This window comes from Dipodomys spectabilis, unplaced genomic scaffold, assembly GCF_019054845.1.
Source record: "Dipodomys spectabilis isolate Male_0828 unplaced genomic scaffold, ASM1905484v1 ptg000241l, whole genome shotgun sequence".
NCBI lineage: Eukaryota > Metazoa > Chordata > Mammalia > Rodentia > Heteromyidae > Dipodomys > Dipodomys spectabilis.
In genome coordinates this window covers 2,349,563-2,364,986 of record NW_024870918.1, presented here as the reverse complement: position 1 = coordinate 2,364,986, position 15,424 = coordinate 2,349,563, and positions in this window count along the sequence as shown.

The window sequence follows — 15,424 nt, the reverse complement described above, 5'->3', positions numbered from 1 at the left end:
ATTTTTCTTGTCTAGAAAGAGAAAACAAAGCTAAGCTCAGAAAGATAAAGGGCATATATTTTCTTCCATATGTTGATCTTAGATCTAAAATACAACCTCCCATGTAAAGGCACACGGAGGCATATACTCAAGTACGTGTTTCAGCTGACGAAAGCTTGGGATATACAGTAGCGAAACTCCACAGTCATCATTTCCAACAATTAACAGCTTAACACAATGAACATAAAAAAGCTGAAACACGCTGGGAAGAGTGTTCATAAGAGAGGGGTGGATGAAGGTAAAAGGGAACAGGGGACACATACAGTCAAGGTACATACCTCAGTGTGTGTAGTAACTGGGAAATGTAAATGAGTCTGTGGAGGAGGAAACAAGGAATGATAGAAGAAGGTTACTGGACAGGATGCACTGGACATGTAGATGTACACATTCCATTGGAACCCTCTTTACAGCCTTTCTGATGTTCAGGAAAAAAAAAGAGATTGTAATGATAAAAACAGATACCAAGCATCTCAACATGGGTGTTAAGAATTTTGATGATACGCCCTGTAGACAGACGAGGACCTTCCTGTTTCCTTCCATCAGTCCCTAAATGGCTTGTGAAAAACCCTGGTGGATCTTCGAGAGCCTTCCTTTGTACCACGATCACTCATCTGGGTCAGGATTTTCTCTCCTTTTAAAACCCCCATCTAGAAGAGGATAACCACTAACTGTCCCAAACCGCCAATTCTGCCATTTTGTGTTTTGGGGTCCCAGGTCTAGGAATTAGGAGTTTTCTGCATGAGCTGTGGTACCTTTCACCTTCCAAAGGTGAGCAATCCTGATGTGCCACCAATTGCAATTACACCCAGGTAGAATGACAACGGTTCTAACCCCTGCCAAGTTCAAGTGCTAGAGAAATGAGAACTAAGTTTCCTACCATTGCTGGATGCATATCGAACTTAGCAAGCGTCCTCCTAGAAGTGTGTGTGTGTGTGTGTGTGTGTGTGTGTGTGTGTGTGTGTGTGTGTTGGGGGGGTTGGGGGAGGTAATGACATTCCAACACCTTTGTTCTGGGTAATTCCAGATACATGAGGAATGCAAGACAGCATGACCTTTCAGAGAGGTTCTGGCCATGTGATCTCATATGACTGCCTCACTGATAAGTATCACTTGAAAACGATGCCCAGTGTGACCAGCTATGGCAGGCTGTGAGCCCCACAGGCTCTGAACTACATTCTGGCTCCCTGCGCTCAGCGTTGGTCTCTCCATGGGTGACTCACGGCATGAGACATGCCCACACGGCACTAGCTTGTGGTCTGGCAGTCGCTGTGTGCCAGCTGAGTGCTCTGCCAATCCCTCTCCACGCCAGGACAATCTCCATTCCAAAGGAAGCCAGCCCTGACGGCTCAGGTAAGAGCCAGTCCCCTGGAGAGCGGTGGCTGAGAACTGTTTGGATCCAAACAGACAGGAAGAAAGCGATCAGGTGCTCCAGTCTCAGAGGACATTAGACAGATCACACCCCAACCATGCCTACCTCTGGGCTCTGATGGACTGTAGCAGATGACTGGAAAAATCCACTCTCCACAACACACGGCTGAGTCAACAGCCTCAGGATCTGTCATAAGGCCGGTGAGCTGCGTCACTAGTGAGATAAGCATGGGTGGTGTGTAGCCGCCCAAGTCCCCTTACAGTGGGACACCCATTGGTGATTCATTCTGTTAACTCTGCACTGGTCCTTCCCTTGTGCATGGCTTAATTCTTTGGCTCAGTTGACTTCCTCTGCCACTCAAGTCTCATTCAACTTCCAATGTCTTAGACCTTGCATGTACTCAGCCTCCCCCAACATGATAGCCACAAGGCTGTGTTAGACTCTTGACTTCAGGGGAGCCAATAACTCTGTCTTCATCAATCTTTTATCAGGACCTAGGAAATTGTCAGATAAATAGGGAATCAGTAAAAAAAAAAAAAATCAGTAGAGGTAAGTAGTTCCTTGACTGTACCTAAGAGAGGTAGGTGCGATTGGTGTCTCTTTGTGCTCTATGGTAGCGTTGAGATGTCAAGCGAGCCTGTAGTCATTTTTCATAAGGAAAACCAAAGCCTTCCCTGAATGCTAGTCAGTCAACTTTTGGCTTATCATTGGGTTACATGACCAGTTCTATTGGCCATATGTGGTTCCCAGTACACCTTTTTCCTTTCTTAATGGAGGACTGAGACCATCAAACTTACAGCACCTGTGTCCTGGCATCCATGTTTTTTTGTTTGTTTTTTTTGGGGTCCGGTCGTGGGGCCTGAACCCTGGGCCTGGGCACTGTCCCTCAGCTCTTCAGCTCAAGGCTAGTGCTCTACCACTTGAGCCACAGCATCACTTCCGGCTTTTTTTTCTTTTTGCTTATGTGGTACTGGGGAATCGAACCCAGGGCCTCAGGCATGCAAGGCAAGCGCTCTACCACTGAGCCACCTTCCCAGCCCCCCATGTTTTTTCTACATAACTTTCACTGGTTAGAAGTAAAAAAAAAAAAAACCAACACAGTAATTACAACCTATTAAAGTATATGGTGATTCAAAAACAAATCAGTTAGTTTTCTCAATAAGAACAAATCAGGAGGCATACGGTCCAGTCTTTGTGTGGTAGATAGCTCAGCCATATGGGACCTTGGCTTCTTCTCTGTTGTGTTCTCTGTCCTTAGCATATAGCGTATAGCTCTTGTGTCATGCGTGTTCCGAGATAGCTGCTGCATCTCCAAGTAACATGTGTTCATTCCAGTGAGAGGGAGGCTGTGTTGGGCATTGATGGGCTGTGTGAGACAGAAAGCTGTCACACCAACTAGTGCAACACAGCAATCGCTGAACGACACAAGCAATTAAGCACCAAAATGCTGGAAGTAGAGCTGTGGCTCACGCGGTAGAGCACTAGTTTTAAGGTGGAAAACTAGCTCAGGGACAGCAGTTCAAGCCTCAGGATTGGGACAAAAAGAAACCCAAAACATTCTTTTCCAAAATTACAATTGAAATGCACAGAATCTAAGTTTTCAAAGCAGGTCCCTCGCGTGATCGTGTTTCTAAACCTTCTTGAGATGACGTTTGAATTATTTCAATCCCATTTTAGGTTTAATTATCAGCCCTTTCTAGAGTCTTTTCTTTTCCTTTCTTTTCTTTAAGCTAGCAAAGGGTACTTTCTGTTGTTTCAGACCAAAGGCTCTTTGTGTTGAGAGCGCCCACCTTCGAATATCTTGCATGGTGCAAGGCTCCCTGCACTGTTTCTATCTGAGGTAAGAGCATCATTCCGCCTCCCTCATAGCCCTGAGTCTCTGTCCTATTCTCTCTCCTCCTCGAGGTGATCTGAACAGTGCAGACATTATGTCATCAGCTTGATAGCACCTCACCTCTCCTCACCTTCTGAGGGTGTCTGTATGGTCTCAGACCAGAAGGGAGGCTTTGCTGGGCATTGATGGCCTGTGTGTGACAGAGGGCTGGGGACTGGGCAGTAGACCCCACCAACTAGTACCACCAACCAACTAGTACCACCAACCAACTAGTACCACACAACTGCTGAATGACCAGCGCAGAGCACATACTAGGCTTCCAGCTAGGCCTACCAGACCTCCAATACACACCAACTTGGAGTCATCCACACTCCCTCACTCAGCCAAGACCACGAAAGACCCAGCCAGCCCACTTTAGAATTCCATCTCCGCTGACAGCCTCAGGAATATTTTGTGGCAGATTTTAGGGTTTATCACTTATATGATTACCTATTACTCATGCAGATCTCTGTAGAGCTCTAGCTCATTTACGACCCTGGTCTAAAATTCTTTTTCAATACACAGCTCTCAGGTCTGTATGAATTTTAAGCAGAATTTCTCAAAATAAGTTACCTGCACCTTGCAGGTTTTATAGGTGCCATAATGAGAAAACTTTTGGAATTGCCTGGTTAAAGATGAATAGCTTCCTCATTGCCAGACATTGTAGAGATTTTTTAATATTCCAGGATGCCTGAAGAGTATCTAAGAGAAAGAAGTAATATGTGGCTTTCTGGGTGTGTGTGTGTGTGTGTGTGTGTGTGTGTGTGTGTGTGTGTGTGTGTGTGTGTGTGTGTGTGTGCCATAGTTAATTGTAGTTAAGAGTCTCACCGACTTTCCTTCCCAGGCTGGCTTTGAACCACAATCCTCAGATCTCAGCCTCCTGAGTACCTAGGATTACAGGCCTGAGCCACCAGTGCCCAACGTATGTGGCATTTTTTAACGTTATTTAAGCTCTAGTGAGGTTATTCCTTGGCATATACGAAAAGTTCAGCAGTCCAAAAGATAGGTTATAAGAAGCTGTGCCGAAAGAGGGGAGGGAACGGCACACACCCTTCTTCCAGCTCTTCAAGTACCAAGGATCATAGTCTGTAATGTGGGTTCTCTGATATGGGTTCTGTGACGTAAGTCATGTCCAAATTTAACTGTTCCCTAGGGAGTGCAGCCGGCTAGTGGAGACCACCCCTGAGCCCTAGCGGCTGAGTTATTCAGCACAGACACTACCTTTGGTCTCAGAGATTTTGACACTAGACTTGGACTATTTATGCTTTTTCTCCCATGATCCTGTCACTCACCTTCAACACCAGCATCTTTGGTCATGTGAGAAGAGAGAGAATGGAGATAATAATTGAAGAGGTTAAGACATTAATAATTTTATTCTGGTCTAATTCAAGTGAAGCAGTTTGAATTGATGAAAGAATGACCAGGCTACACTGATCTTAAATGACCAGGTCGATACATGAACTAAAAATATATTTGTCTTATTTAGATTCACCTTCATGGAAGACCATTGGATGTCATAATATCAAATCATATCATATCAAAATATACTTCCTACCAGTGTGCAAACATATCTCCCAGATATATGGTATCGATTCAGCTGCCTCCTAAACTTTAGTTGCTTTAAGCACTTCTAACAGGTAACATGACTCTAGAAAAATTAAACATCCAGATTCCAATCTTCTTTTTGAGGGGGGTCCGGTCATGGGGCCTGAACTCTGGGCCTGGGCACTGTCTCTCAGCTCTTCAGCTCAAGGCTAGCGCTCTACCACTTGAACCACTTCCGGCTTTCTTCCTTTTTGCTTATGTGGTGCTGGGGAATCGAACCCAGAGCCTCAGGTATGCAAGGCAAGCGCTCTACCACTGAGCCACCTTCCCAGCCCCCAGATTCCAATCGTTTTGAGGAAGCCTGATGTACAGGACTTTCTCTTTCCTGAGTCATTTTCCCCCTTCCAGAGGTAAAGAGGCCCAAGTCAAAGAGGAAAATAACTAATGAACATATTTTGCATCATAATTTGTTACTAGAACCTATGGCTCATGAAATAAGTTTTAGAGAAATCCATCTCCAAAAGTTCAACATTATCAACTATGTAACAATTTAAAAAACATATCTATCCCCAAGATAAATATTCCCAGGCACTATTAATAAGGCTCATTACACAAATGTCATTCAGTCTTTAGATAGCTGATGGTATAGTCAGACTGCACCCACACACAATTCCTGTTAATGTCTTAACCCCAGGACTGCAGAATATCACTTTATTTGGATACAATTTTTACAGAAGTAACCACATTAAAATGAAATCATTATACTATGTACTAATCTAATATAATGAGGGGGAATTTGTCACTGACATGAATGGATGGAAGACAATGTAAGCAGGCTCCTGGAGAAGACAGCTATCAATGAGCCAAAGAGAAAACTTAAGAGAAAAAAACCCTTCTCTCAGGAGAAACCTAACCTCCTATTACGATGTTGGACTTCTAGGTTCCAGATTGGTGAGACAGTAAATGCTGTTTCAATCACTCCGTTTTATAGAACTTTCTTTGAGAAACCATGACAAATGAACATAGCAATTTTGTTGGGCAAAACTTATAGTGTTTCAGAACTCCAATTGGCTCATCTAGAGCAGTAGATAGTAGATGGCCTTTGAAACCTCTTTAACCTCTGAAGATTAATGATCAAGGATGAAGGTCACCTTTCACTAATTGTCCTGAGATCTTCCAAGGAGAACTCTTCCTTTTATCTACAAATCAACAGATAATAGACACCCGATTTGATTATGCTCTCTTGTCATCCTAGGGTATAGTTCACTAATAAGTTTAGAAAGAAAAATAAGGAGAAAAGGTGGCTCAGAGTGACTTATGGAAAGCTACAAACTTCTGAGTTCATATTTTTTGTAAAAGAAATCCATCATTCAGAAAAAAATGGCTTAAACCAAGTATTAGTATGTATTAGGATGTGTTAGAAGTATTAGGATGGTGCTTAGATAGAATTATTAACAAGAAGTGCAAATGTCATGATATGATTCCCCATGGCTGAACCTCTGCAAAATACACAATGAATAGACCATTTCTTTCCTGGCTTCTGGGCTGTCACTAACCAAAGGGATTATCACGAAAGAGAACATGTTTTAGAGTCAACTAATTAGTCAGCTTCTGTGTGGGTCTATCCTGTCCCAGCTCACCAATAAAACAGTTATCAATGATGACTTCTGCAACATTTATTAGCCTCTGGTCGACATGTATCATCTTGGTATAAACCCAGACCATTAATGCATCTACAAAGCCCTAGAATATACAATTAATGCCAGCATCGTAATGAGAAAGAGGTACATTTTTGGCAACCAAAAGTGCAATTTTAAATGCTATAAAACAGAAGTGATGTTCCAGCTCCTCTTCTGTGCACCTCATTGAGTGCACAGTCCTCTGCCAAAGAAAAGAGAAAGATGAGCATTCTACTCTACAATATGATTTTATCACCGCAGGCCAGGGTGACCTTCTTCAGCAGCTGAACAGCTGGCTCAGTATCAACTAGACTCAAACAAAAATCAACATGCTTGGCAAACATCAATCCAACATTCACACAGACAGTGCTTGTATTAGAATTCCAAAGAGACGGAACACTCAAAGAGGATCTATTTACTAAGGAAGATTTTTGTTAAGGGTGCCTATATATTGTAATAGAACCACACGAATTTTAAAGCACTTTCAACACTCTCAGGTGAAAAGAGACAAGAGGAAGGAGGAATTGACAAAATGTGAAAGGAGAAACTTCATTTGCCTCCTTCTCTTTAATTTTTCTGCTAAGGCATCCCTTTGCTTTGTGTTCAACTAAGATAAAAAGCATAGTGTTTTTGATATGTTCCACAGTGTCCATCTCTGAAGACCAAGGTCAATAGACCTGGAAGGGTGACTGAATTATATATGGCACAGTAAACCACACCAACACTCACACTGAAGTATCTGCAAAGTTTGGGAGAGAAACATGTCTGACTTTTGCTCACCACTTTATCCTCAGCTCCATCATTTCAACATTAACCAATTCCCTGACTAGCTAACACCAATGAATTAGTCAACAATTCAATGCCAAATGGGCAATACTCAGTTACTGGTGACCCCACAAGCAAAGGGCAGTTGCCCTCATTTGAGCCACCGATTGCAAAGAAAGTCGTCAGACATCTGTATTTTCTCCAACCTCCCATACATTTAGAAGTTTTCTTCTACCCCCTAAAGCTCCAGTAATTTACATGAATGACTTAGAGCACACAGAAATGTTCTTAACTCTTAAGTACAGTTTTACTATAAGCAATAAAACCCAGAAATAGCTATATCGGCAAGCTCTGTAGGGCCAAGTATGGGGCAGGGGAGACCTAGAGAATTCTTCCTCTCTCTGAGCATGCCACCCTACCACTGTGTCAATATGTTTGTCAACCAGGACGCTCCCTTAGTTTTTAGGGAAGCTTCATTCTGTTTGGGCGATTTACACATCATTGGCCATTGGAGAAGTGAACTGTCTTCAGCCCACGTGCTTCCCCGGGAGATAAACATGGCGGGCAGAAGTTAGTAATGCTCTCTAGCCCTGTAATCAGGTTACTCTAGAGAATAGCCTTATCCTAAAGTAATCTAAGTAAGCCTCGTTCAACCCATCCCAAAACAAAACAAAACAAAACAAAAACAAAAAAAGCCCCACTCCTCTCAGAAAATTTCAAAGGTTCTAAAAGAAACTATGTCTAGGACTAAATGCCTTAAAAATTATGTACCACCATGTCTGAGACATAACATAACATGTGCCTATGAATAAATAATTCACACTTCAGTAGGTCATTCTAGAGCTCCTTCTTCATTCTTCTCGTGATATAAGTGAATTTTTTAAAGCCTAAGATCTATGCAGTCAAGGACTTCTTCCCTCTGGCCAGATAATCTAAAGATTAACCTACCGTCTCCTAGAATCTTAGAGCATGCTATACCTCTGATAGTCCAGGCCCAAGTAGACTTAGAGCAGACCTACTCTAAGACTTGCTAGAGATGGAATCTGACTTACTGATTGACTATATCCTCTAGTCTCCTCACTGCTTAAAAGGAAGAGGAAGCTGGGGCATTTTCTGGAGAAAATGGACATTTTTCTAACATTATATGTTATATATTATAACTCCAGAAGGAATAGTTCTCAATGGTATGAGACTCGCCATATCCCAAAGCCAAGTTGTCACATCATAGGAGAAAAATAGTCAAGCACCTGCCCAGAATTCAAATCCTAGTACCACTCAAAAGAAAAACAGAATAAGAAAGAAAAACCGATCAAATCTTATTTAGCTTTTGTTTTAATCTCTAGATTAATCTCTAGATGCCTGGTGAATGATATGTTCTTTAGTGAATATTTATTCGATGAATAAAGCTGCAAGTATTTTTTATTATCAAGGTGATGTACAGAGGGGTTACAGTTACATGAGTAAGGTAATAAGTGCATTTCTTGTCAAACTTGTTATCCCCTTCCCTCATTTTTCTCCTACTCTGCCTTCCCCCACCAAGTTGTATAGATCATTTCCAACATATTGTCTTGTGTATGTAGCTTTTACATTGGTTCCCCCTTGTTTTTTGTCTCACCTTTTTGTTGTTCCCCTTCTTTCCCCTAATTCAAATAAATATATATACAATACCAGGGTACCAAAATCAAATACAGTGACAACAGAGGATATACTATAGGGGAAAGAATATTCAAAAGAAACAAAAAAATCACATAGTACATTAAAAACAACAACAACAAAGAAAAATCTCTTGTGTCCATGTCTTAGAGTTCATTTCACTTAGCATCATCTTTTACAGTCATGTGTACATAGCTATTGAGCTAGTCTGCTCACTTGCCAAGACTATCCTAGATTATACTAATTATTGCACATAAGGGAAACCATGGGACCTATATTTCTCTGGGTCTGGCTTACGTCACTTAATGTGATTTTTTTCCAAGTCTTGTCATTTCCTAACAAATGGGGCAGTGTCATTCTTTCTGATGGAAGATAGAATTCATATATATATATATCTATATCTATATAGATATCTATATAGATATAGATATAGATATCTCACATTTTCTTGATCCATCTACTGAGGGGCATCTGTGTTGGTTCCATATCTTAGCTATGGTAAATAATGTTGTGATAAACATAGCTGTGTTGGTAGCTTTAGTGTGGTCTTATTTGTGATTATTTGAGTAAATACCCAGAAGTGGGATCGCTAGGTCATAGGGGAACTCTATGTGTAGTATTTTGAGGAACCTCCATACTTTCCAGAGTAGTTGAACAAGTTTACACTCCCACCAACAGTGCAGTAGCATTCCCTTTTGGCCACATCTTCTCTAGCATCTGTTGTTACTAGACTTCTTGATTACAACCATTTTATTTATTTTTTATTTATTTTTTATTTTTCTGTCGGTCTTGGGGCCTGAACCCTGGGTCTGGGTGCTGTCCCTCAGCTCTTCAGCCCAAGGTTAGCGCTCTACCACTTGAACCACAGCACCACTTCCAGCTTTTTCTGTTTATGTGGTGCTGAGGAATCAAACCCAGGGCCTCAAGCATGCAAGGCAAGTGCTCTACCACTGAGCCACCTTCCTAGCCCAGTTATAGCCACTTTTAAAAACCTTTTTATTTGTTAGTATCAGGATTTGAACTCATGGCTTCATGCGTGGTAGACTGACACTCTACCACTTGAGCCACATTTCCAGCCCTGCTTTCTGCCAATTATTATGGAAGTGGATTCTAGTAAACTTTTCTACCCAGGCTGGCCTTGAATCACAAGCCTCCAGACCTCAGTCACTAAGTAACTATAGGTGTGAGCCACCAACAATCTGCTCTCTTTCTTTTTTGTTATAGTTTTTTGGGTACATTTTTAATGAAGTTTATTGTATTTCCATATGTACATAGCATACTTTCCATATGTACACAATAGCACCTAGAATAGCATATGACTCAATCAACAAATGTTTTCTAGTAGCTTAATACTCCTGGGTGCGTAAGCAAAATGCAAGAAATCCTACTACTGATTGTCTGAGGGGAAAACAAGCAATAGGGAAATTGCTTTGGTTTGCACACCATGCTCTGTATGAAAGCAAGCTCCTGGCCTGTAAGGGCTCTTAGCAAAGAGTATAAATATAAAAATGTAGTCTCGCCATTTCCAAACCAAGTGCTATAATTGTCAGGAAGGAAATACAGCCTCTTCATCTCCCTACCTCCTCTCTTCATTAAGTTCATCTGAGCGCTGGGGTCAGCGGGTCCCTTCCTCTCTGGCCTCTGTAACCAGTCATCTCTAGTATCAGAGCCTCAGGAGCCCAGCTGCTAGCTTCCCTGGGGAAGACAAATAGAAGAATGGCTGCAGGTCATGGTTCCTGAACCTTGGAGCTGCAGGTGTTCCATACGTAATGCTTTTATCTCATTTGCCATGATCAAACCCCAGAGACTAATTCCACTATCTAATTAAACCAAACCTTTTACCTTTAAAATTTAGGGGATGCCCTATCTCTGAATTCTCATGGAATAGCATAGTAGAGGGAAAATAAAGGTATTCCCACCACATGCAGATTTAAAGGGCATAATCTACCTTCACTGTCTATTTACTCAGATATTTTCTTGGAATTTTAAGATCTGTACAAGATTTTTTTAATTAATGGGAAATATTATTCTCATGTTTTATATCACTGGCAATAAACTTCCACATTCAAGCAACAGAAATTATTAAGTCATATTGCTACTTTTTTTTAAAATCAGGGATGAATCAGAACATTTGTTAAAATTAAACACAAGTAGAAACCTTTCCTGGCAGAGTAGGAGCTTGCTAGATACAAATTAGAATCACTATGGGAGTTGTGACAGTCTGGAAGATTAGGCCATATCTTAATCCAATTAAATCAGAGTCTGCAGGATGGCACCTAGGCATTGAACACTTTTAAAATAAATATTTTATTTTAGAGTAATTTTAGGTTTATTAAAAAATTACAAAGATCATATGGATGCCCAATTTCCTCTATTATTAATATATCTTGTATTAGTACAGTTCATTTGTTATTAATGAGCCAATAATAATGCGCTGATATTAACTGTGGTTCTTCCTTAATGTATGTGTATTTCCTCAGATTTCCCCCATTTTCCTTTTACTTTTCTTCCAGGTCTCATCCAGGATGCCCCAATATATTTAGATATCATGTCTCCTCGGGTTCCTCTTAGCCAAAAGAGTTGCTCAGATTGTTCTTGTTTTAAATGACCTTGAGTTTTTGTGCATGCTAGCACTGTTTGGATATTTTATAGATCGTCTGGTAGTTGGGATTTACCTAGTGTTCTCCGTGTGAGTAAACTGGGTTTGTGTGCTTTAGGAGGAAGATTGCAGTAGTAGAGGGCCATTCTTCTCACTTCCACTCAAGGGCACATCACTGCCGACCTTGACCTTGATCACCTGGCTAAAGTAATAAGTCCACCAGGATTCTCCAGCACAGTTTTACTCCTCTTCTCATGGTCTGCACTGTGCAAGGATGGATGGGATGTGGTCTAACTTACACCTAAGCAAGAGAATCGCATTCCCATTCTTTGTGAACAGAGTATGTCATGCATTACTTGGAATGGCTTTCCACAGAAAAGTTGCCTTTCCTCCTCCATTTGTTTATTCAACAATTTACTCAATTCTGTATGGATGCATTGCTATGGGAACAATTGTCTGTGTCCCTTTCACATATTCCAATTGGGGTGTCTGTGTGTGTGTGTGTGTGTGTGTGTGTGTGTGTGTAGACATATACATATATGTAATAAAGCAAACAAGCAAATAACAATTAAACCTAAAGGCAGAAGAAATGAAGAGAGCGAAAACAGCCAACATTTATCAGGTGTATGTGTGTGTGTGTGTGTGTGTGTGTGTGACAAATTCCATGCTAAGAATTATATACATTTAATTTACTTAATCCTCATGACAAATTTAATACCATTTTGACTTTTCAAAGTCTCAGAAGAGCTACCTAACTTGCCAGAAGGCATGCAGAGAGCTTGGCAGAGCCTGCCTGTTCCCCGAGTGTGCCTCAAACCCAGCTTCTCTATTCCCATTCCAGGAATCGTTCGCCATAACGCACACCTCAATTTCTTAACAAGAAATGAACATGGACAAAATTTTAATTTGATAAAGTTCCTGGATATTTTATAAGCTCTCTGCTAAATCCGGCTTACTTTCTTATTTAGACACCCCAAGAAATCTGGCACTGTATTTAAAGGAAGTGCATTATTCATTCCTTGTGGGACACAGACAGGCACATTTTCACCAACGGCCTCTTCCCTGGTGTCATTAGTGAATCCCGGGGGCTTCCATTCCTGCTTCCATAAGACGTGCCAGCACAGCCGTGCTAGCAATAATGAGACTCAGTCACAACAGAACAGATGCCAAAGACTCACTAGAGAGAGAGCCCAGGCCCAACCAAATTCTTCCCAATAAAACTGACAACAAAACTCAAGAAAAATGAAAAGGCCAAGGTGGTCAAAGCTGGTCACAGAAACACTTGTAGAATCCAATTAGAAGTTGGGATTTCCCCGCTTTTCTACGGCAGGTACTCCTGTGCACAAGTCCCTGTCATTCCCCCAGGGAACAGTGATGAGACAAACCAACAGAGTGGAAAACATCAATCTGAGAGAGGAATGGGGAAGAGCTCATAGCAGCAAGTGCAAAGCAATTCCTCGGTAATTAAAGGTACCGTAGGAGAAGACAATCCTCTGCCATGTGATCTAGGGGGACATGGGGAATGGATGGTGGAAATTTCACAACTTTTATGAGATATCTGTAAGCAATTTAATTGACACAAACATTGGGCATATTTATGGCCCAACACATAAATTAGATTTATTGATTGATACATCAATAGATATAAATACATACAAATAGTATTAGTTATTGATAGTCCAACATACATATTCAACAGGTTATGGTCAAATTAGGCTACTTAGCATTTCCATCACCTTCAGCATTTATCATTTCTTTCTGTGGGGATCCTGGAATGACATTCTTCCAGATGTTTGAGAGCCTCTGTGTTTCCTTTTTGTATTATTCTGGGAATCCCAGATAGAAGTAAAGAAATGTACTCATTACCTTGCTCATGTAATTGTAACCCCTCTGTATGGTATTTTCACAATAAAAACACTTATTAAAAAAAAAGGAAGTGTTTCAAAAGTCACTGGTCTTGGGTCTGATTTCCATGTTAACTGGATTATTAGACCCTAAATTGCAAACTACAGGGCCAATGTTTGATGTTAATATTTTTATTTGTATTTTTCATTTATAGGGGTGGAATATTTTTTTATTAGTCTTGATATTCATCTTAGGCTATCTTCTATATTCATTAGCTATTTCTGAGTAGCAACTAGGCATCAACTCAGAGACATCAAACAAGTTAACTACTTGATTTTGTTCACACATCAAAGCTCAGCAGGGAACTTCTGATCTTGGCCAAGTCGAGCTTGATCTCTCCTGGAGTCCTCAGGCTCTTATGGTCAGTTGGTGTAGGTGCTACAAGCCAGCTGATCTAAAAGGTCTGGTGTTGTCTGGCAATCAGCAGGAGTAACTATGTAAATGGACCTTGTGTATCATCATTAAGCAAGTTGGCCTGTGAGTATTTCCATAGTGGTTGTATAGAATTTAATGGGTGGAGCAGAGAGAAAGCTAAAGAGAGAGAAGAGAGAGAGGAAGAAAAGAGATTGGAACACTCAAAATCTCCTTAGAGCTAGGCTCAGAACAGGCACACTGTCATCTCCACGTTCATTGAAGGGATGTAGTTGCACGTAGTCATACTGAATAAGGCCTGGATTAAGGGAAGGAGGTAATTACAGCCCCTCTGGCATCAATCCACCACCCTTCCTTTTCTCAGGCTCTCAGAAACTGAATTAATAAGCAGGGGTTGCTTAGTGACTATAAAATCAAGTGTAATTGGACGGTGCGAAGGGGTTATTTAAACCAGGCTTCAAAGAACTTGAAATACTACCCTGGATCGAAAATCAGAATAAACTAGAATATTAGATATTACCAGAAATCTCTCCTCCCATACCTCAACCACACATATTCATACACACACACATACACACACACACACACACACACTCACACACACACACACACACACACACACACACCAATACTTCCACCCCAACCTCAATGCCCCCCTGCCAGATATTTTCAGGGTAGATTTCTTCCACACATATTCCTACTAGATTTAATTTTTAGGGCAACATCTATTTCCACATAGTAGATTTACCTTCTGTGATTCCCTACAACAATTATTCTGTTTAGCTTTTCATCAATAAAAATTTAATTGTTTCAGGAAGAGATGGACTAACACTTTCTCTTATCTTCCACCTTTCCTTAGGAGCATGGAGACAATGGCATGTCTGGAATCTGGAAAGATTTTCTCCCTCCTTTCATTGATTCAAGCGGTCTTGTCCAGCCCAATCATTCAAAATTCATGGGGACAGCTCAAAATACCTGTGGAAGACAGGTTTTATTGCTCACTAAGAAAGGTTTTCTGAAATGATCTGAAACTGAAACCTGGTCATTTCCTAGGAGCTCGAAAGTCTATTAGAGTAAATTAACGTTTTGCTTCTCAACATGGCTTTGGAATGAGTCTATCTGCAGAAATTAGTTTTCTAGGTCGCTGTTCCGTTACACAGTGCCCTCCTTATATGAGCCCAAGGGATAAATTTCTCTCTGAGTTCATAATGGGAAATATATGCTGCTTTTTAGTACTTGGCATGGTTTTGTGATGGTTCTTTCTCCAAACAATGAGAACTTCACGTGTGAAGGTTCTTTCTCTGTGTTGTCTTGTGGACAATTAAATATCAAATGTGAGACCTATCTCTGGCAAGTCCATACGAGTTCAGATGTGGATTTTAGATATTAACCCTACCCTGGCTGGCATTGCCTTAGCTACCTAACTCTACATTTATTCTGTTTAGCTTCTTATTTAAATATTTATCGTATACGATGATAATACATAATGTTATTAAATATTTCCTTCATTCTATACAAGGTATTTATTTAAGCAGACTGAAAGGTGGCATTTTAGAACTGTAAACATAATAAAAACATTAATATTACTTTCCAAAGAAAGCTGTGGTTTACTTTTTGAAACATCT